This window comes from Gorilla gorilla, chromosome 7, assembly GCF_029281585.2.
Source record: "Gorilla gorilla gorilla isolate KB3781 chromosome 7, NHGRI_mGorGor1-v2.1_pri, whole genome shotgun sequence".
Classification (NCBI taxonomy): Eukaryota; Metazoa; Chordata; class Mammalia; order Primates; family Hominidae; genus Gorilla; species Gorilla gorilla.
The window spans coordinates 14026106-14047206 of NC_073231.2; the positions used below are offsets into that span (position 1 = coordinate 14026106).

The 21101-nt window shown below is 47.3% G+C and overlaps 2 long non-coding RNA genes across 8 annotated transcripts in view; one reads left to right on the forward strand and one right to left on the reverse strand.

Moving 5' to 3' along the window:
* LOC129524218 (uncharacterized) overlaps window positions 1-1413 on the reverse strand; it is a 51329-nt gene extending 49916 nt beyond the window's left edge. The window contains exon 1 of the long non-coding RNA XR_008667958.1: window positions 1136-1413. This is a non-coding gene — a long non-coding RNA (uncharacterized lncRNA). The remainder of the gene's footprint in view (window positions 1-1135) is intronic.
* On the forward strand, window positions 1104-20205 carry LOC129524217 (uncharacterized). 7 transcript variants are annotated; one of them, XR_008667954.2, is made up of 5 exons: window positions 1104-1218; window positions 13926-14025; window positions 14594-14799; window positions 15331-15427; window positions 15767-20205. It is a non-coding gene; the product is annotated as an uncharacterized lncRNA (long non-coding RNA). The 7 variants fall into 7 exon arrangements; XR_008667957.2 differs by lacking the exon at window positions 13926-14025 and having other exon boundaries at window positions 1107-1218; window positions 14597-14799; XR_008667956.2 differs by lacking the exon at window positions 13926-14025 and having other exon boundaries at window positions 1108-1218.
* Window positions 20206-21101: the final 896 nt, after the last annotated feature.

Sequence of the window (21101 nt, forward strand, 5' to 3'; positions counted from 1 at the left end):
TACAATGATGGCTTATTCAGATCCAATATGAAGTTGGCCAAAAATTTTTTAAATTATCACATGGTTAAAAATGTGATTTAATATCTACTATTATTAATAATGAACCTTACCCTAAATGTATATTAAGACTTGAGATAGTTGGCTAATGGTATAAGTGCATTATATAATTTACAAATATATAAATATACATACATTTGGGGGGCAGAGTAAAATTTTTACCAACGGGGATCATAAAAAGATTTAGAGAGCATTGTCATAAGTCATGTAAACAATTCTTTTTCTAATTTATATTTTTATTTTAAGTTCTGGGGTACATATGCAGGATGTCCGGGTTATAATCACACCATGAGTCATATTATTTTGCAGATGAGAAAACTGAACCTCAGGGTGGCAAAAATGCCCGGAGACCATCGGCTATAGGATTTATGTGGAAGCGAAGACTAGCCAATAGAACTGGTACCCCAAAAGCTGAGTGAGCAATTCAGGGAGACATCTGTGGAAATTAAAACGCAAACTCCTCCCCCAAAGCTAATGAGTCCTAGGCTCTGTCCTGTTCTACTCCAAATGGATTACGCCAGGAAAGCCAGCACCACAAAGAATAGCTCATTCTATCACCCCTGAATGATGTCGCTCTGAACCCTAGAAGCCTGCAGAAATGTCACCCTTTAAGAGAAAAGCAGGCATTTGCCCTAGGATGCTTTAAAGACCCTGTCATCATCACCATCAACAAACACTTAGAAATGTTGCCTTACTATGCAGGTCTGGAGCAGGAAGAGAGATCAGAATCCCAAGCGATTCAATCTGACTGCAAAAAGGGCTCTGATTCAATCTGACTGCAAAAAGGGCTCTGATCTGGGCAAAAGCCAAGGTTTCTCACATTCATCCCTTTGGGGCTTGCAATGTTTACAAGTAAATTTCCCCCCACCACTAGTACCCACTGTGTGGAACTAGTCATGAGAAGAATGGAAACCCATTTCCCTCTGCAGCAATCCGGTCTGCCTCCCAAAGCTCAGAAATGTGCTGTGCTCAGCATTTCTGTGCTGATGCAGCATCCATGGTAGAAAAGGCAGGGGCGGCCGCAGCGCCGCAGCAGCAGTTGCTCTAGGGGGTGGAAATCAGATTGCACCATTCCTACCTCATTTGGCAGCAGAAGCATCGAGTCACAAGGAGGATGAGGTTCTAGCCCAGAAGCAGCTGGGCTATGTCATTCTAAAGGTGGTGAGTAAAATGGCTATTCACTGGGGCATCAGGTTTTCTTTCATGCTATTTCCCTGAGTGGAGAATCTGGGTCTAGAAGGGTGTGTGTGTGTGTGTGTGTGTGTGTGTGTGTGTGTGTGTGATGGTACACATGTATGGCACTTACATTTTCACTGAGCAGCAATACTTGCAAAGCTGTGAGTGCAATAACTAAACAGATCATAGTGTTTTCAAGCGGGAAGGGGTCAGAAATCATGTATTCAACCCCCTTGTTTCACAGAAGAGGATTCCGAGGTTCAGAGAGGTAAAGCCGTGAGATTACAAAGCTCCTAAGTGGCCACCTCTAGAACCCAGTGCTCTGATTCCTGGTACAGGATTCTTCCTATTGCTCTACATGGGTGAGCAGTGACTGCCTGTGTGCCAAGTGACCTGTGTCCCCGGGTATGAGACTGAAACCTGCATTTGCAGCATTAGTGTCACTGAGACACGTCTCGATGTTTCCAGTAAACATGGGAAGCCATTTCTGACTAACTGCAACCTGGGGTGCCGCAGCAAAACAACAGCACGTGTTTGCTATAAATTGCTCCATCCTAATGGTTACCTCCTCTCCTGAGGTTATTCTCCAGGTCACGTTGCAAACAAAGTGTATACGGCACCAGCAAGTCTTCCCAGCAGAGTCAAGTGGGCTGTTGATAGGGCTGGAGAGTGTGTTTCATCAGTGATATCCTCCTTTTCTTGCAACAAGTATTTGCTGAACGCCACCCATATGCCAGGTTGTGTGCAAGCCACTGTCACGTTCTTTATGTTATTTAAAGCTCGCCATGCTTTGCGAGGTATTACTATGCATACCTGACCAGGAAGCAGACTGAGCCTAGGTAAGGTTAAACAGTGCAAGCTATTTGAGGTCTCTTAAAAATTTCTAGTTTCCCTAAGAATTATGGTTTTAAAACAGTTATTTTCCATGATCTTCCTTACTAGAATCACCATTGCTCCTAAACTGCAAGGGGATGTTCTTTCCTTAACAAAAAGCAATTATCTGCAACACTTTGGATCAGATGTGCAGTCAGAGAAGGGAAAATGACATTGAACATTGGAGACCTTGACTCTCAGTTAGCAACTGCGTGAGCTTTTGAGGTTTTCTCCAGTTTTTCTCCCATTTCTCTGGGTTCTCTTTCAAGTTAAGATTGCACAATATGTTCAGGAATCTTGGCTTTTTAAACCGGCTCTACCCCTAATTGTGTGATCTTGAATAAGTCACTCTACTTATTTGGGTCTCAGCCTTCTCACTGACAAACTGACGACTAAAAGAAAATGATCTCCATCCTCCCTTCAAGCACTGAAATGTATACGTAGGCATTCACTCATTCACTCACTCAAGCATTATCTTGCGTTTCCATGACATGCTAGATGTGACACTGGTGGTGGAAGGATTTTAGAAATAACCTCCTCCAGCCCCACACCTTTCAGCTCTGGAGAGGTTATTTGCCAACAGTTATAGTTCCAGTCAAGCCCCATCAAAACTGCCCAGCATGCGTTCCAGGAACTAATCATTAGTTCAAAACATTCAGAGTTGGGAAAAAATTTACTGTGTCCCTCTGCTGGCTCTAAATGATTTAAATTCTCTTTCCTCTTGCCATTTCCTATATTAACATTTATTCAGTGCGTAGTCAATAAAACACAGTGCCAGGCACTATGTTAAGCAGTTTTCATGCATTATGTCATTTAATCCTGACAGTAATCCTATTCAGTACATAATATGATTAGCCCTGATTTACAGATGAAGAAACTGGCAACTTGACCAAAGTTGCATAGTCAAAAAAAAAAAAAAAAAAAAAGAAGTGGGGATAGGGTTTCTGTTTGGGATGATAAAAAAAAGTTCTGGAAATGGATGGTGGTGGTGGTTGCACCACATGTGAGTATATTTAAGGCCACCGAATTATACAACTTAAAAAGGTTAGGGTGGCAAATGTCATGTATATTTTACCACAAAAAAAGAAAAATGTAGTGGGGGAACTTCAGCCCAGATTAGCACCCAACTCCAAAATCACCTACCCTACCCCTAACCACTCCTCAGCCAGTGCTACCAGACAGGACTCAGAACTCAGAAATAGAGTAGGTGCCTCTACAAAACCAACAGCTGAAGGGATGTGTTTCCTCTCCAAAGAAGGGCTTAAGGAATTTTTCCTTCAATTATTCTTTCTTTTTTCTTTAGTTTCTTAGCCACAAAATCATGGCCCACACATCAGGAAAGCCCTCCTTGCCGCTGAAGTTAGCTTATTCCGAACGATCACCAGATTCCCAAGTCTGGGAGAGTCCGAAATCACTTCCACTCTCCTTCTCCCATGTCCTCCTCTGCCTATAAGCCGAAGCTCTGTCTACAAACTCAATTCCACTTCAAACACATCTAGATGCCAGGTCGCTATTTTGCACGAGGTTCTGGCTTACATGTTGTGGGGGAGCAGAGATGAGAAAGATACCGTTTCTACCTCAAAGACTTTACAATCTAGCATAAAGGGCAAAATACACAAATAGCTACGGAAGGAGAAAAGTCATTCAGTAAAATTGCAGAGCACCTGGGCTAGATGTGAAGGCTGCAGACAGGAAGAACACACCAAGCTAGACCCCTGCAAAGGGAACACAGAATCAGTGAGAAGGGCCCTCAGAGGAAAGACTACAATCAGCTGAGAGGGAAAGATACTTGCAGTGGAGGATGTTTCTCCTCATCAATAAACCAGCTACGGTCTTTTTCAGGTGGTATTAGGATCGAAATCTCACCATCTTTTCCCCTTTTTTTCTTCCTACTTTCTATTTCTCCTTCTCTCTTTTTTTTTTAGGCTTAACCTGTTTTTTGTTTTTAACTTATTTTGTTGAACACTTAAATCTTCAATCTTTAGTCTTTCTTCTTTACTAATATAAGTATTTTAAGACTGTCAGTTCTCCTCTGAGTGTTACTATAACTCCATGACACAAAGTTTTAAAATGTAGTCATTAAATTAATTAATCAAGAATTAACAATATAATTTCTTTTTGGAATTATGAGTTATTTAGAAATGTCTTTCCCTCCACCCCCAGATTTATGGGGAGAAGTATGTGATTTGGCGGGAGGGTTAATTATTTCTAACAGAATTATATTGTAGTCAAATGACACGGTTTGTATGATATGATATCACAGATTTGTTGAGACTTCTTTTGTGGGCTAGAACACAATCAAGTTTTATAAATGTCCCACATGTGCTCAAAAAAATGTGATTGTTTTAATTATTGAGAAGAAAAATTCCAAATGTATCTGTTAGAGTATGTTTGATAGTTGTGTTGTTCCAATCTTGTATATCTTTTCTAATTTGTCATTTTCTCTCCGAAGTTGCTTCTTCTTCTTTTTTTTTTTTATGCTTTTCTATTTTGAAGCTATGTTTCTAGGGGCATACAAGTTTAGAGTTGTTCTCCTAAGTAGTTTTTCTTTTTCATTGTTTATTATATACAGCCCATCTTTGTCACCATTAATGTTTATTGTCTTCCAGTCTATTTTATCTAACATTAGCAAACTGTGTCAGCTTTCTTTTGACTAGTGTTTACTTATCATTACTTTTCCATCATTTTTGTCTCATGTTTTTGATAAATCTCTTGTAAACAGCATATAGCTAGATTTTCTTTCTGATCTAGCTGTATTTATTTCCTTTAAGCTCTATGAGGCAATTAAAATGATACTCTAATATCTTGTCTAAAATTTTTAGCTACTAATTTCCAGGAGGTTGTCAGGCTTCTTATTGCCAGAAATGAAGGGTTTTGGACCCTATTTTTCAGAAGCTTCATAAGGATTTTTTTGACATTCTGTCCCTTAGGATGTTAAAAACTGGAACTTTCTCTCATTGCAGCCTGTGTTGTTCCATCACATCAAACAAGTTCTTAATTTCATCTTGTCTCTCCTAGACATCTCCAAAGAATTTCACATTTATATCTAAATTCTCCTCTTTTTCTTCTTGTAATGGTTCATGCTAACACATTGTACCAGCAATGGAATGATGATAAAGTGGCCACTGTGGGGTGTACTTCCTTGAAAACAGACATTAACTTTAAGGATCAGGTCCCCCAAAAGAAAGAGAGTTTCTTAGACCTTTGGAAAACATGATGACAATCAGCCTCTTCTGCTAAACTATCACCCATAAAACATCAGGGAACTTCTCTGGCTTTTATCAGGAATAAAACCAATTATACTAACAGCCTTTATTTGCCAATGGCTGCCTTTTTCTTTTCTTTCTTTCTTTTTTTTTTTTTAAGGTAAAAAATATCTTCAGCTAATATTTGTTGAGCACGTACTAGGACATGGCACTGTGTTAACTATTTCTTTATGCACTGTGTCATTCTATTCTGACAATGACTCTAACATAGGTGTAACTATTACCTCTCTTCAAGGGAAGCTCTAAACGTTTGGGGTTCTAGCAGGGCCGGGCTAAGGCTGGGTGAAAAAGAAAGGCAACAGACTCTCCAAGTTACCTCAACATAAAACTCTACCTCTTCTCACCGGTCCCTTCCTCTGGCTTCCTGCGAGGTCGTGCAGTGCTTTTGTTTTTGATTTCTAGCTACCTAATCAATAACTCTGCGGCCTTGGGCTAGGAAGATACTTCACTTCTCTGGACCTCAATTTCCTCACCTGCCAGCTCTAAGATTCTCTCTGGTCTCCCACCACCCCACACACAGTGGGGTCAAGACGGCCAATCAGCTGAGAAAGGCAATGTCCCCCGCTCCTGTTCAAGCTCCATTTCTGTAGGAGTTTCTAAAACCCTGCCTCAGGATTTTAAAAGCTCCTTCTGGAATTCTGAAAGGAGCGGTAGCAGTGCCTCCCCATTTCCTTATGTGCTGTTCTGACAATGCTTGTTCAGTCATATGGTGGGTCAAAGATGGGATCGATATGAAATAATCTTTCCACAGGCTTCCGTCTGGCTCAGGCTCGGGCCAGCCATGGACCACACAGGCTGGAGAACGGCATGGAGCATGGCAGTTCACTGCTGGCCCCTGCCGGCTCTTCTTCTGGGGCTGGGAACCATTGACAGGAGCTGCAGTCCTCAGGCTCACCTTGGTCCACCAATTTTTTTTGTTTGTTTGTTTGTTTTTTGTTTTGTTTTATTTGAGATGGAGTCTTGCTCTGTCGCCCAGGCTGGAGTGCAGTGGCGTGATTTCACCTCATTGCAACCTCCGCCTCCCGGATTCAAGCAATTCTCCCTACCTCAGCCTCTCGGGTAGCTCACTTTGGTCCATCCTTTAGAGAAGAGGCAGAAAGATGGAGAAACACAAAATTGGGATTCACTGGGTGTTCTCTCAGTAAACGACAGCCCTATGGTGTCGAGACTATCATTGTCCCCATACTGCACATGGAAAACTGGCCCAAATCACCGAGGAGGTAGGGCCTGGAGCTGGGATGTGGATTCTAATCTGTCTCGGCTCTGAGACCCATGCTTGTTCTCTCACAGGGTGTCCCGTCTACAGCAGAAGGGGCCAAGGAGCCACACAAAACCAGCACCGTTTCAGCATTGCCCAGAAGGCATCCGCTGTCTCCCCCAAACATCCATGGCTCATCTGCTTAGGGGTTCTCAAAATGTTAACTGATGGTCCGGCCTTTTAAAAATTCCCTTAAGAGAGTAAACACAGTCAGGTGCCAGTTGCTGAGTCGAGATCTTGCCCTACAAGCAGATTGGCTGAGGAGTCCGGAGGGATCCTCATGAAGGGGGAGCAGGAAACAGAACAAAGAGGAAGGTGGAGCACAGGGTAGGCAGAAAGAGCCCCTCCACTCTTCATTTACCTGGGAGGGAATAATTTAGCCCAAGGTTTCTGTCTGTGGCAAACCTAGAACTAGAATCCAGGCCTCCTGCCTCCCAGGCCGGCAGTCCCACACCGCATAGCGTTTTGCCAGCGTGCTGGCTCCTTTATTGGACAGGGAACTCTCTTGCTAATCTTCTAGTTGTAGACAGATGACTAGTAAGGAATTTGTAATGAACGCCATATTTTTCTGTCCGCCGGCAGCTCCATCATCTCAAAGAAAAAATATATATATTAAACAGAGAAGCAAATCCCACAAAAATGAAGTTCCCATCATTTAAAGAAAAATTTCTTCCTGCTTTTTCTATCCCTTGTGTTCTGTTGTTTACTATCAACTCAGGGTATCTGCCCAGGCACCAAAAACCAGGGAACATCTTTGCCAAGCAGGGGGTCTTGCCTTACCGGCCCGGCTTTAGGGGAGACTGGAAACAGGATGATCATCCAGAAATACATTCATACTGATTTACAGCCTGCCACCCCAAGAATTTCCCCGGGCAATGTACCCCCAAATGGGCTGCTAAGTCCTCAATTTCCCAACCTCCCTTTTCCGCCCCAACCCAGGTGGCCAAACGCTGTGACTGTTAGGATGCTGTTTAAATGCAGCATGCTATTATCACTATATATCATTCCGATCGGCTTTCTAGGTCGTACTGAGGATATCAGAATGATGCAAGGCAACATTTTTATTATTTAGGATACAGTATACTAAGTTTATGTTGATTACTCTGAGTATCATCTTTGAAAGATAACTAGCATTAAAATGTTGATAATGTTCCACTTTTGCAATCATATTTGCATAGTGTACAACAGAGTTTAGCAGGAAAAAAGTGATCTTAAGTGATGTTTTTCATCTGCTCTGTCAGCCTCACCCTGCTTATTTCAACTTGGTACATGAGGCAGGACAAACGCTTAGCATCTTTTATATCAGCTTTACATTATATAATGTTATTCTTGTTCCTTCTGGGAAGACTTCAGCATGCAGTTGTAACGGAAAAAGGAGAGTCTTTGGGGCCAGTTATATCTGGATCCCAATGCCAGCTTCTGCACTTGAGAAAGTCACCTCTTTGTAACATGGGGTTAGTGTGGATCTGAGATTGTAGATAATATAAGAAAAACATCTAACTAGCCCTGTGGCTGGCATGGAGCTGCCATACAGTGGCCCTTTGTCTTACGTACAATGTTTTTAAATGCCTAGTTACCGCATTTTGAAATTAAAGATTGAAAGTAAGCCAACGTTCCCCACACTGTACTTCCAGCTGATGACACTCTCGCCTCCCAGCAGAGTTATATATGCAGATAATCTGTTTGATGCTGCTGAACACAGGAGGGACACTGATTTTATTTTATGAACAATAGTTAAATGTCTCCTGAGTGTCGGCTACTGGGAAATAAATATTCTAGATTTCATCTCTTCATTCATTCAGTACAAACAAGCTATCCTGCAAATGACCCCCTCATTCTTCCTTTTTCCGTTTTCCATCTCCTTTTTTTTTTCTGTTACAATCCCCCAGGCCTACCACAGTCTTTTTGCCCAATTAGATGCTATTTTTCATTTTTGTCTTGTCACCACCTAATGTCCAAATTTATTTAAATCATCCTCAGACACAAACCTACAAGATCTGAGTCACATTTGAGGGGTTTTTTCCCCCTTCTAACTTGTCAGCTGCCTCATTTATGATTGACAAGATTTCCATTTCAGTCATCGCTACTAATTCTGCTTCAAATCTGTGTATTTAATGAACACACCAATCGGCACTTCATTATTAGTCAAGGCCATTTTGTCAAGTGTAATCCTCTGATTTTATAATGTATAGTACATGGTAGCTGCTTCTAAATGAAATTCAAAGAAAGCCTTGTCCAGTTTGCATTATAACAATATCTGGCAACTGAATACGAGCACTCCATCCTCTGCATGGTCTCATGCTTTATGCATATAGAACATCGTTTTCATGCTCCCATCAGACTCACACACAAGCAAGTCTTTTCTCCTTGTAAAGGTATGTTGAATTGTATATCTCTGCACAAAGAGGAAAAGAAAAACAGTTTGCCTGCACCAAAACACAGTCCAAGTTCTCTAATGCAAACACAATCTGACACATGCTAAAAATTGCCTGAAGCACTGGTGAGTTTTAGTTCGCCTCCCTGGGGCAGATAATTCATTAGGAAATAGCCTCATGCCCTATGTAGCAATTGAACAAAAATATTTACTTGTGGTAATATCAGATGATAAGGGTAACAGGGTTCCTTTTGGAACAAGGAGGGGAGAGGGAACCCCTGCAGTAGATGCCCATCATGAGCATTGCAAATGAATCATTAGCCTTCATCCTGCAATCTAGGTCAGGATGGGCGCTAAAGAGGAGGGCTTTTAAATCTGCTGCAGGACTCAGGTTGAATCTGCTTAGGTGAAAACACAGAAAGCATTCAGTTATGCTGTGCCGGGCGCACATAATCATTTACTCATGTTGAGGAAGAGGATAGAAAACAAGGAAAGTGACTTACTTGCGCAAGATCACACACGTGTCCGAGACCACAGCTTATTTTTCTTTTGGGTCTTTTAAAAAATAGATTCCTTTTTTGTGCAATATGAATAATTTATTAAGTAATGCAGAAACAAAACAAATTGACGTGGTGACTGTCAATTTGCTGATAGACTGAATTTGTGTCGCAGACTCTTGCCCCCGGAATGACTGTGAAAGAACACTATGTTTTCCATAGCTGTGTCTTGGGCTGGGGGAGTCCTTCCTCAGAACCCCAGTCCTAGCTTTAACGTGATTATTTTCTAGACACGTTGGGGCTCTTAATTCACTGGGTCAAAGGCTCTGACACTTCTGTGTGGCTCTTGCCCTATCCCTCCAGGGTCACAAGAGGTTGGCTGGGTGTGTTTTCCTAAATACCTCCTGAAATATTGCTAAAACTAGAGACATTTAAATAGAAAAAAACTCAAATTTCAAAATTCAACCCAAGCTAAACACTACATGAACACACTAGGGTCCACTATTTGTTTTATTTGCCAAAATCTTTAGGAAGCTTTTCATGTTCAAATACATGAGGAAAAAATACATACTGGCAAGAAATGAAGAGACTGAGGATTTGCTCTTAACTTCACTGCTGAAATTGCTACAAACCACCCACATGATCTGTAGAAGCTCTTTTTCCATCTCTCTGGGCCCTGCTCTACTCTTTTATAGTAGTAAGGGGGGCACCAAATGATCTCCAGGGTTCCGTCATTAGTTTTGCTATGCAAATAATACCTCCAAAATTGTTTTTTTAAAGACACAGTAACTGCAGAACTCTCTGTAGCTATTTCCAAAAATGTGAACTGATATTCAAGGAACACAAAAACACTTCAGTACCTGCTACTGTACATAAAGGTTTCAAATGAGGGAGTTTCACTATTGAAAGAATTTTCCAAAACAATGTTGACTGACTTGGACTAAAAGCTTATGTATCTAACCATCTAACCACTATTTTCCCCTCATTTCACTTTCCAGATTGATTTGTGAGAGTTTTTTTCTCTCTCTTTTTCTCTGTCTCCCTTATTTTTAAAACATTTGTTAAGGCCTGGAGAGACTGCAAGGGGCTATGCACAAACAGATAAGTAAGAACAAGCCGGGTCTTATCTAGACTGAGCATTTCACTAGGAACAGAGTTTTGTATTCCGCTTCTCCAGCCACCACCACTGAAAGGTTATAGAATATTCTATTTCAGGACACCTTTAAAAACGAGAAGCGCATTTAAAAGTACTGCAGAATGTTATTTTGATTTCTGCCACAGAATGAATCACTCCTGAATGCAAACACCAGCAAAGAATGCGTTAGGGGATCCGCCATCATATTAAAAATTAAATCCGGCTGCATTTCATAATGGGCTTTCCTTTTTAAAGCACGGTTTCATCTTCTCACCATGGAAATTACACTCTGATGGCTGTTCTTTATGGTTAACACAGGCATCGGCTGAGGTCAGAACCCTGCTTCTCTGAACAGGGAACCACAAATGTCACTGACACATGGTACGCTTGGCAAATAATATATTTCTTTCCTGTGTCTTCAGTTTGTCTAACGTCATGCTTGTGGTAAGCTAAAGAGAGTTTATTTCTCGGGTTGTCCTTCCTTCCTTTGGTGGGACCAGCAGGAGGCATGCAATATACCATGAATTCAAAAGTGCATCTCTTTTGATTTTTGTTGTTGTCTTTATTTTAACCTCCAAGAAGTGAGATTTAACTCAGTCTTCACCCCAGGCTAAGCTAATACTTAGGTCATGTCTGAGCTCTCTGGGGAACCCTCGCTTTATACCATCGGAAGGGCAATGATGTCTTTTCACGTGGAGCAGCACAGCTGTCCGGCCATATGGGCCCCAAACAGCCCAGTCAATCGGATTTGGGGAGGTTTTACAATATAATTTCTTAACATGTTAGTATTTGGGGTGAGTTTGATCAGGAGCATAGACAACTCTTAAGCCCAAAGGTTTAGGTTTTAAGAAGCCATCACAAATGTCCCAGCACCCGATCAGACTGGTTAAAAACAGATATGAAATCCGTGACTGGGGGAGGGGAAAGGACTTCTGACCCCCTAGTTGGAGCAAGCCCCAGGGGTATGCTCTAACTATTAATTCAGCATCAGCTGCTTTTTTTCTTTTTTTTTTTTTCTGTCCTTTTCTTTTCTTTTTTAACCCGGGGCTCATCATTTAAGGCGTTCCCACTCAGGCCTGCAGAGCCTGTTACAAAACCATTCTCTCCTCCCCTCCCCCCATGCCGCAAGATGAGCGGCAAATACCCTGCATTGCAGCAACGGCGAGGAGGGACTGCCAGAAACCGTCCTCAATCTAAACAAAACCAGGCCTTTAAGAAAAACTACGGAAAAGGGAGCAGCAGCGTGTCCCACTGTCCTTCAGTCCAGGCCAACTCGGGTCACGGCCCCATCCCTCCATATACAAGGAGTTCCGAAACTATCTGCGAAAGGAATTCTTAGTGAATAGGAAACAAATTGTCCTGAAGCTAAAAACCCTTATCAAAATGGTGGGAGTCTTGAACCAAGCCACTGCCAGTGTAGTTTTTCCACCACAAAAGTATATTAGTTTGAGGGAAACGTTATCACAATGGTAAGTTTTTCCCTGAAAGACAGCCCAAATGATGGCTTTTTCCAATCAGGCATGGTCTTCAGAAATTAAACATCAGTTGCAGGCAATGGTTTATTTCTTATTTTTCTTCTTCTTTTTTCTTCTTCTCCTCCTCTTCCCCCTCCTCATCCTCTTCCTCTTTTTTCCTTCTCTCTCTGTTTAAACCAAAGCTTTCTGCTTCTTGAAATTTACAAAAACTGCTTCTTTCCTAAGCTTCTAGTGGTGCATTGTTGGAAGCGAAGGCTAGTGCTGAAAGGGTTTGAGATCGCCATTCTACTTATATTGGGACAAACACCCAATAATTGACAAGAGCCGAAATGGCCTCGAAGCGAGAAGGGCCGCGCCCGGGTCACCCTTCGTGCAGCCACTCCTGCTGGGTGGGCGCCTCTGCTGCAACCCTCGCGGGCTGTGTGGTTTCAGCAGGGCTGCTTTTAGCTGGCGGGGCTTGTTCTCCCCATCTCTAGTTGCCCTGAATCCAGCAGTGCCCAAGAAACACTTAGACCTCTCTCTCTCTCTCTCTCTCTCCCTCACTCACTCTCTTTTAAGTCATCAGAGAAGAAAAGCCGGAGTAGGGGAAGCAGATGGGCCCTGCGTGTGCGTGAACCGCGCGGGTCAGGGCTGCCCCTCGTGGCTGAGGCACTGACCCCTTGGAAAGTCGGAACGTTTCTCATGGCAGGCGTTGGGTTATGGTTGGGGGGCTGGGGCGGGGGGTCGTCTTTAGTTTGGCTCTTATAGGCGGATTCATTCTGAGTCATTCCTCAAGGCCAAGCTCACCCTGTGCTCCCGGAAAGACACAAACACCGCCACTGCCACCACAACAAAAGGCGCCTCCCCGAAGTAGGTCTGATGTCCGCGGGACGGGTGGGCCCGTCGTGGAGCGCACTTCTGCGCCTCTAATCTCGGGCGTCCATCTGGCCCGGGCGCGCGGGAGGGCTCCGGGAGGGGCGGGGCCGCGCGTCTCCCAGGCGCGGGCACGCGCGCCCGCTCTCCTTCATGTTCACCTTGACTGCGGGGGGGCGGGGGATGGGGCGATCGTCCCCCTCCCCCCCACTGCTCTCCCAACCCCCCGCAGCTGTCCTGCCCAGACGCCCGCCCAGGCGGGGTGGGGGAGGCTGCACCGGCGCTCAGGTCGCCGCAGCGGCCCGGCAGCCGCGCGCTCTCCGCAGTGATGTCAACCGCATCCGCCGCGTCCCCTGCAGCCCTAAAACGCGCCGCGGCCCGCGGAAACCCCAGCCCGGCGCCTCCCGCCAGGGCCGAGGAGGAGAGGGCGCGCGGGTCCCCGGAGTCCCCCACTCCGTCTGCCTAAGCCGTGGAGACCGGGAGTGGACGCACGGCGGTGCCTGGACCCCCGGGGAGGAGGAAGAAGAGGAGAGGGAAGGGGGCTGTGGAGTCAGGTGTCGATTTGACGCCCGCGGCCGCCGAGGGGACTCTGCCCGGGACTGGTGCCACCTGGGGGGCGTTCAGGGAGCGTGGGGCGCCGACCGCTGCAGATGGGGCGGCGCGCGTGGGCTCGGGCAGGCGCCCCCTTTTCCCGGGATAGAAACGGATAAACGGAAGCGCGTGTGAGTGTGGGGGTGCGAATCGCCACCTCCGGCCTTGGCTTTCCCGCTCTTCCGAGCTCTCCCACTTCTCACTTTCCCCAAATCCGCATTTTCCTTGGCACAGCTCTCCCCGAGCACGAAGGAGAGGGAGGTACCCGGGGGCAGTGAGAATGACGTGTGCTGGTGCAGAGGGGGTGGGGGTCTGCGGGCCTGGATCTGTGGACGGGCTCCTAATCCTCTTGTTTTCGGAACCGTCAGCAGATGCGGCTTCCTTTACCTGAATAATCCTTTAAAGGAGTAATAATTTTTAAAAAGGAGCTCGACCTCAGCCAAAGAGGACGGCGCACGAGATTAGGGCTTGGTAAGGAAAAATTAAAAGGCTCCCAATTCTCTCTGTCCCTCTCTGCCTTCCCCTCTACCCCTCCCCCTCCCTCCTCCACCCTCCCCTCCCCTCCCCCTTCTTCCTCATCCCCTGCAATCCGCGCTCGACGCGAGTTCACGCGAAGGGCTGGATTTCCAGGCGGCTCCGCAACTTGCGCGGCGCGGTGTTATTATTCATCCGAGGGTGCTGCCTCCTCAACCTTTGCCTCCTGCGCCGCTCTCCTTCCCCCGGCCGCCGCCGCCAGCAGTGCAGTCCCTCCGGCACGCATGCTCTGGTTCACCAAGAGGGAGACTGATTTTTTTTAAATCATGCTCATCATCATCATCATCACCATCATCATCATCATCACGTTCCTTATCATGGTTATCATTTCCTCCTGCCAGGTGGAGCGACCACCAGCGCCGGCTCGCCTCCTGCGCCTTCCCCAGCGAAGGCAGCAAGCAGTTCGGGCTTGGCGCGGGCGGCCGCTCCCAGGATGCTTCCTGCACCTCCAGCATCCCCCCCTCATTCATCTGCCTGTGTATTATCTCGATCCTTTTCATTTCAGTAGATCCACTGCCTTTGGTTGGGCCGGCTGAATCGCTGGGGACTGCGGCCAGTCTCTTAAAAAGGAGAACAAAAAGCCGAAGACCTTGTGTGGCCGCCGGGACAAAGCACCTTGGGTTCGGCGAGAAGGGACGCGCAGGAGCGCTGAACCCAGAACACGCGTGGCCGCTGCGGAAGGGCGTCCGCCCGGCGTGCGGAACGCTGAGGGTATTCGGATTGAATTTTATTTGTCCCTGTGGCTTGCTTTCACAGTGTCTACGTAGGAGAGGGGTCGGGGTTGTTGGGGTCTCTTTTTTTTTTCTGGGAGGGGTAGCTGAATTGTGGGAGACCTAGGTGGACTTGACTTGGCTTTCCTGCTACTCTGCCTCTCCTTCTCAAGATGCGGGGGTTGGGAAGGGGACAGGGGACTCAAGGCTTAGAAAAGAGAAGGAGCCCTCTGCTGCCTGGAGGGCTAAGGGAGTAGAGAGTGGAGATGGAGGTGAGTAGGGATGGGCCAGCCCGAAGAGCACTGAGGAGGAGAAGGGGTCTTCTCCTCCCTCGGGTCCAGTGGATGAGTTTTGCTGGGAATGAGAATTCGGGTGTCTGCCGATAGGAGCGCTGAGAAATTGATGAGAAATTGACATGTCCGTGCACATGCATGAGGCGGCGACAGGATTTGTGTGTAAACAGTGTGGAGAGGTGGAGCAGGGCATGGGGGTGGGGGCTTAAAATGATGTCTTATTGTCCTTTTGGCTTTAGGGACTCTCATCTTCTGTCTCGCCCCCTTTTTTTGACCCGGGAATCCAGCCGCATTATACACGAGTGACCTTTTAAATCTACGTCCACCCTTTACCTGGTAAAGCCCGCTGACAGTTGGGGGTGGGGTGGGGAGAGTGTAGGGGTGCTCTCTCCCTCTCTCCCTCCCTCCGCCTCTCCTCCCTCCCTCCCCCCTGCACTCCTCTCTCTTCCTCCCTCCCACCTCCCTCGCTCCCGCCCTCCCTGCTGCATTTTGCATGAGCTATCTAGGTCATTAGCATTTTAGCGTATGCAAGACTTGACAAAGCTGATGAGGGGCCAGATGGGCCTCGCTCTTATGTTTTTTTTTTTTTCTTCTTCTTCTTCCTCTCTCTCTCTCTCTCTCTGTCTCTCTCTCTCGTCTCTCTTCCTTTCCCCCCTCCACCACTTGGGACCTGAGCGAGAGGACTGCAGCAGGCGAGTTCCGGAAGGCTGAATCCCCAGGTCCCAGCCCCGGACCGCGGCAACTCGCCCCTGCGGCACGCCCGGCCCGGCTGCGCCCCCACTCAGCGATGGAGGTAAAGAGGCGGCGGCCGCGCGCCCAGCCCCGGCTGCCGCTGCCGAGCCACCGCTGCTCTCCTTGTCCTTCGCTCTCTTCTTCTTCCTCCTCTTAGCCCCCTTCAGTTTCCTGGGCAAAGCACAGGGCGACATGGGTGGGTGGGTGGGTTTGCTGCGCTGGGGCGAGGTGGGGTCGATGTTGTTTTTTCATTGTCTGGAGCTGCAGGGGAGGCGAGGCGAGGGGAAAGGGGCGAGGGGAGCCGGGGTAATTAACACGGGGGAGGCACCCCTCCGTCTCCCACTTCCACCCACACCCCCATCCCTCCACCCCCTCCGCTTTGCAGGAAAAAGCCTGGATGCGAAAGGATGGGGGAGAACAAAGAGCCTTTGGAAGACGTCGCTGTTATCTCATTGTCTGTGTGATTGGGGGAGCTGCGGCGGGGAGGATGCTGTGGTCCCTTCCTCCGGCGCTCCCCACCCCCATCCCTCTCCCCGCTGTCAGTGCGCACGCACACGCGCCGCTTTTTATTTCTTTTTCCTGGTTTTCTTATTCCATCTTCTACCCACCCCTCTTCCTTTCTTTCACCTCTCCTTCCTTCCTTCCTCCTTTCCTTCCTCAGGAGAAAGGCCTCTCTCTCCGTGTTCACAGCGGACCTTGATTTAAATGTCCATACAATTAAGGCACGCGGTGAATGCCAAGAATGGGGCTGGCTGAGCACCGTGGGTCGGCGAGGGCCCGCCAAGGAAGGAGCGACCGACAGAGCCAGGCGCCCTCCGCAGACCTCCGCGCAGCAGCCGCGGGCGCGAGGGGAGGGGTCTCGAGCTCCCTCCGGCTGCCTGTCCCGCACCGGAGCCCGTGGGGTGGGGAGGTGTGCAGCCTGTGACAGACAGGGGCTTAGAGATGCAGACTCAGGGAGAGAAACAGAAGCTGATTCTGTGACAGAAGCAGATCTGTGCAGCACAGATGCGGTGTGCGTGGGGAGGGGGTCGCCTGGGAGCGCATTGCGGAGTGCTTGTGTGTGCAGATTTTTCTCTGGGCTCAGGACTCATTGTATGTGGGTCAACACCTTCCTCCGTGACTGTGTTTTTGTTCTGAGCTGAGTTTTTTGGTTTGCCCTTAAAAAAATAATAATTTGGCATCCAGAGACTGGCAGACTGCCTCAGGGCCTGGACTGCGGATATATTGTGTTCTGCTTGAGGTTTGGGGAGGAGGGCAGGCGGTTGGAAAGGAGAGGGGGAGCTGTTTGTCACCCTTTGCTGTAGAGCTGAGAGCACCTGACAAGCTTAAGGAAGTCGTTGGGCTATGTGGACAAGAAGGAGCCAGCTCCCAGCGGGTTCACAAGCTCCATCGGAGCTGAAAGCGTGGTCATGGCTCTAAGGAGCACCTCACGCCCTCCCTGTAGCTGTTATTGCAGTTTCAGGCAGAGATCCAGGAGCTGCAGAGGAAGGGAGAGGCACAATAACCTACATGGACCCAAGGGAGACATGTGTTCCTTTAAAAATGTGAACAGAAGGAAAAACAGAATGTGTGCAACTGGGGGTCTGAGGAAAGACTGTTTTGAAAGAGGCTGTCAGGGAATGGAAAGGGTTAAGCTTTTCATCCTGAAGAACCTGCTTCCCAAATCAGGCCTTCTTCCCATCACTAGACCCTGAGCAGCAGCTGGTCCTACAGACCCCCCTCGTACTGCGCTGCCACAATCTCATCCCATTTCCAGCTCTGTATTAACCACCAAGCTGCAGCGGATGGGGCAAGACCTAAGCTCATTAATTTCCAGGTGGAGGAAATGGAGGAGGGGCAGGTCCCTGCAGTAGAGGGAGGAGCAGAGAAAGGAGGCCAAGAGCTGGATCCTTCTGCCCAGGAAGCCTGCTGCATCCCTTCCCCCGAGCGTGGCAGAGGCCTGGCTTTGCAAGGCCAAGGCCATAAGGGATGCTTAGGAGATTAATTTGATTCCTGACACAATAATCAAGGCCTAAGAGTCTCCACTGAAGCTTACTGAGGACTTCTTTCCTCTCCAAAGCCTCAGTCTAGCCTGCTAAATAAATTAGTATTCAGTGATGCCTTGGATCAGGGCCCCTCCCCGACCTCAGTTCCCCCAAATATTTATTAAGTACCTACTATGTGCAATCCTTGTGTAATTATTACCTCTTAGGCTCTTCATTTGCCCTCCTAAGGCAGTGTTTAGAGTCAGGCAGAGGTTAATTGTGTTGCACCTCATCTAGATACTTCCAGAACCTTCTCTGGGTCTGCAGAATGTGGCACAACCTACTTGCCCCCGCAGAGAGAAAGCTGCAGTGCACATCCTGCAGACTGCAGGTGCTGGGCTGCCTCTGGAGTCCCAGAAGGCAAGCTTGGCTGCAGGTCAGAAAGGGAGAACAGCTTCTCTCACCCCTGAGCCTTCACAAGCCCTTGTCTATTTGCTGTTGCCTTCAAAATATACCTCCCCCGAAACCAGTAGCTTTCTGAGTCCTGGTGTCTCCTCCGCCCTTTCTGGACAGGTTTGGGAACAAGAAAGCAGTCAGTGCTGGGCCTCATTGGGTTGTAAAGCGCCTTGCTCTGCCCCCTCTGCTCACTGTGAAGGCTGCTGGATGCTTCTCTTAGGCATGGTTTAAGCCTCCGATTACTAAACTCCTTGCCCCACAAACGTCCACATTGACGAGCCTCTTTTTAGTAACTGCTTCCCCGTAATTCCTTCAGAGGTTGCTGTACCCTTCGCTGACGTGCCCTCCGGTAAAACCTCCAGATGCCTTCCCACGTAATGCCCCTTTCAGATGCTTTAAGCTGAGAGCTTAAACCACAGGTACCATGGCTGACGCCTGCCAGGTTTCTGCTGCAGATAATCTATGATGGGAGGGGCATATTTTTTACTTCATTACTTATGTAAACTCTTGTTCCAGAAAGCTTTAATGTGTGTGGGAGTGTTCTGGGTCTACTAGGTCTGTGTGCATGGGTGTGGGCATTTGCCTGTGTCCACCGGGTGGGTCTCATTACGAAATGTATGTTTATGTAGGGCTTTAATGGCTGAAGATGGCAAAGAGATGAATAGACCACTTGGCCCCATGTGTAATTGCCAGGCCCCTTCTGTGCTCAAATGAGGTGTCCGAGTGAAGGTCAGCCCTTCCCTTCTGTATTTGGGGCCTATTTATGCCACCAGTAATTTTACAAGAAACCTGAATAGTTCTCCCCTTTGAGTGCATTTAACTCTTTAATATCTTCTCTCTTACCTATTTGAGCCCCTCTAGCTACAGTCTGGCTTAAATGAAAGGGGAATTATATGGTTAAGAAAAAGTAGGACACGGTTGAGGCAGTTTGCTGACTGAATACGTGAAAAAGGACCTGATGGGCTCATATGCACCACTGCCATCACAGTCCTCATCGTGATGCAAGCTTATATGATTCTTGAGGTAACTCTACCAGATACTTCCAGATTTAGAAATGTGTCAAAGGAAAAATTGGTGATACTCTTCTTTCCCCTGCCAGAAACAGCCCAGATCTCCGCTTAAGCGGAAAAGAGATTGACCTTCTAGCAGAGGCAAAGGTAAACTCCTGTAAGTTACTTCTGTTACCAAAGGGATGGGGGCGGCTTTTGTGAGTGTATGAGGAACTTTTGCCAGAGAGATATTCGGAGGAGGGGTGTGCCCATATGCACACATACATTTTCCCGCATAACCGTATCCAATGCTAGCATTTAGAGGAAGGCATTTAGCCACCAAAAGTCCATCCATCTATGCTGCTTCCACAGAGAAAACATTTTCTCTTTCCTCCTCTTGAACTTACATAATATCCTCCTCCCATTCCAACCTTAGAATGGAGTCTTCTGGGGGCAGCTGCAAAGCGTTCTCCCTAGGACAGATGGAGCCTCCCTTTCCTCATCTAGTCTGTGGGTGGTTTCGGGGCCCATGAGTCAACATGAGGAGTTGTGCTGGTGGTATGTGTGTTGGAGGCTGGGCTGGCTGATTCACAGTGACGAGGATGTCAATAATAACAAGAATGAGAATGATGGTACCTAATAAAGACTTTTTTTCCCAAGTCCCATCTACAATTCTTTCATTGGGTGTTTTGCCAAGTCTTTCTCAATCTCATTTCAGCTTTTTTTTTTTTTTTAAAGAAAATGTATTCAATACTTAATTGCATCACAAATGTAGACATAGAAGAAAGGACTTCAAACGGAATTTATGGGAGGCAATGTGTGCGGCTTTTTGCCTTATAGAGCTGTGTAGAAGGTCTGGAATGATCTTCCAGCACCAAATTTAGATGGCCTCAAAAAAAAAAAAAAAAAAATCAGGCCTTATTGAGGGCAAGGAATGTTCCAGGTCAGAAATAAAAGTGTCAGCAACTCTCAATAGGTTCATCTTTTTATTTCCTGTCCTTCTCCCTTTTGTCTTAAAATAGAAACGCTACCAAGACCTGAGGGCCTGGGTCAGGGGCCGGGAAGCCCAGAAAACAAACTTCCAGAATCACTAAGGGCTTTCTCTCTCAAAATTACAGTGGGAGGGTTCTTTTGAAATTCAAATCCAAACTATTTGTTGCTTAAGCACACACAAAATACTGAGACCTGGGGTCCAAGAGGCAATGCTTCCGCTGCAAGTGCGTGTTGCAACTTTGCGTGATGTTCCCAGGGCGGTTCTGCGGCGAGTTGCGGCTCCGCGACTGTGAGCGCGGGCCCCATTTCGGGCCCCGTCGGCCGGGACCGCGCCCAGGGCTTCTCAGTGACTCGCTTCCCAGCACGCAAGAGACATTCTCGTCTATTTCTCTTCGAATGCACCCGAGACTTCTCCATGGAGCAAGGAGAAGATGAGCAGGCGCTGGTTTCCCTTTTCTTTTTTGCTCCCATTTCCCAGGCTTGACTTTTTTTTTCCTTTCTCTCTCTCTCTCCCGAATCATGCAGACCTAGAACTCCTGAGATTCGGGTCCTCCTGCAGTTCCCAAAGCTTTGGATCCATCCGAGGTGTGGGTAGACGCGGGTTAGTCTCAGGGTCTTTCTAGGATGAGCCCCAAGCCCAAGTTCTAAGGCGAGGGGGAGGCGAAGAGGTCAGGGCGACAAACGCCAGGGACTATCCCCGGAGAGGTCATTTTTCCATTTTCCATGCACATCGATTTCACTCTAGCGCCAGATGGACACTCGACGGTCAACGTTAGAGATTTTTACGGAGTCTGGGGCAGGAAGCGGGACGAATTGAGACGAGGGTACATCCTTTGCTTCCAAGGGTGGCCGAGCCAGACCGAAGGCCTGGGCGGG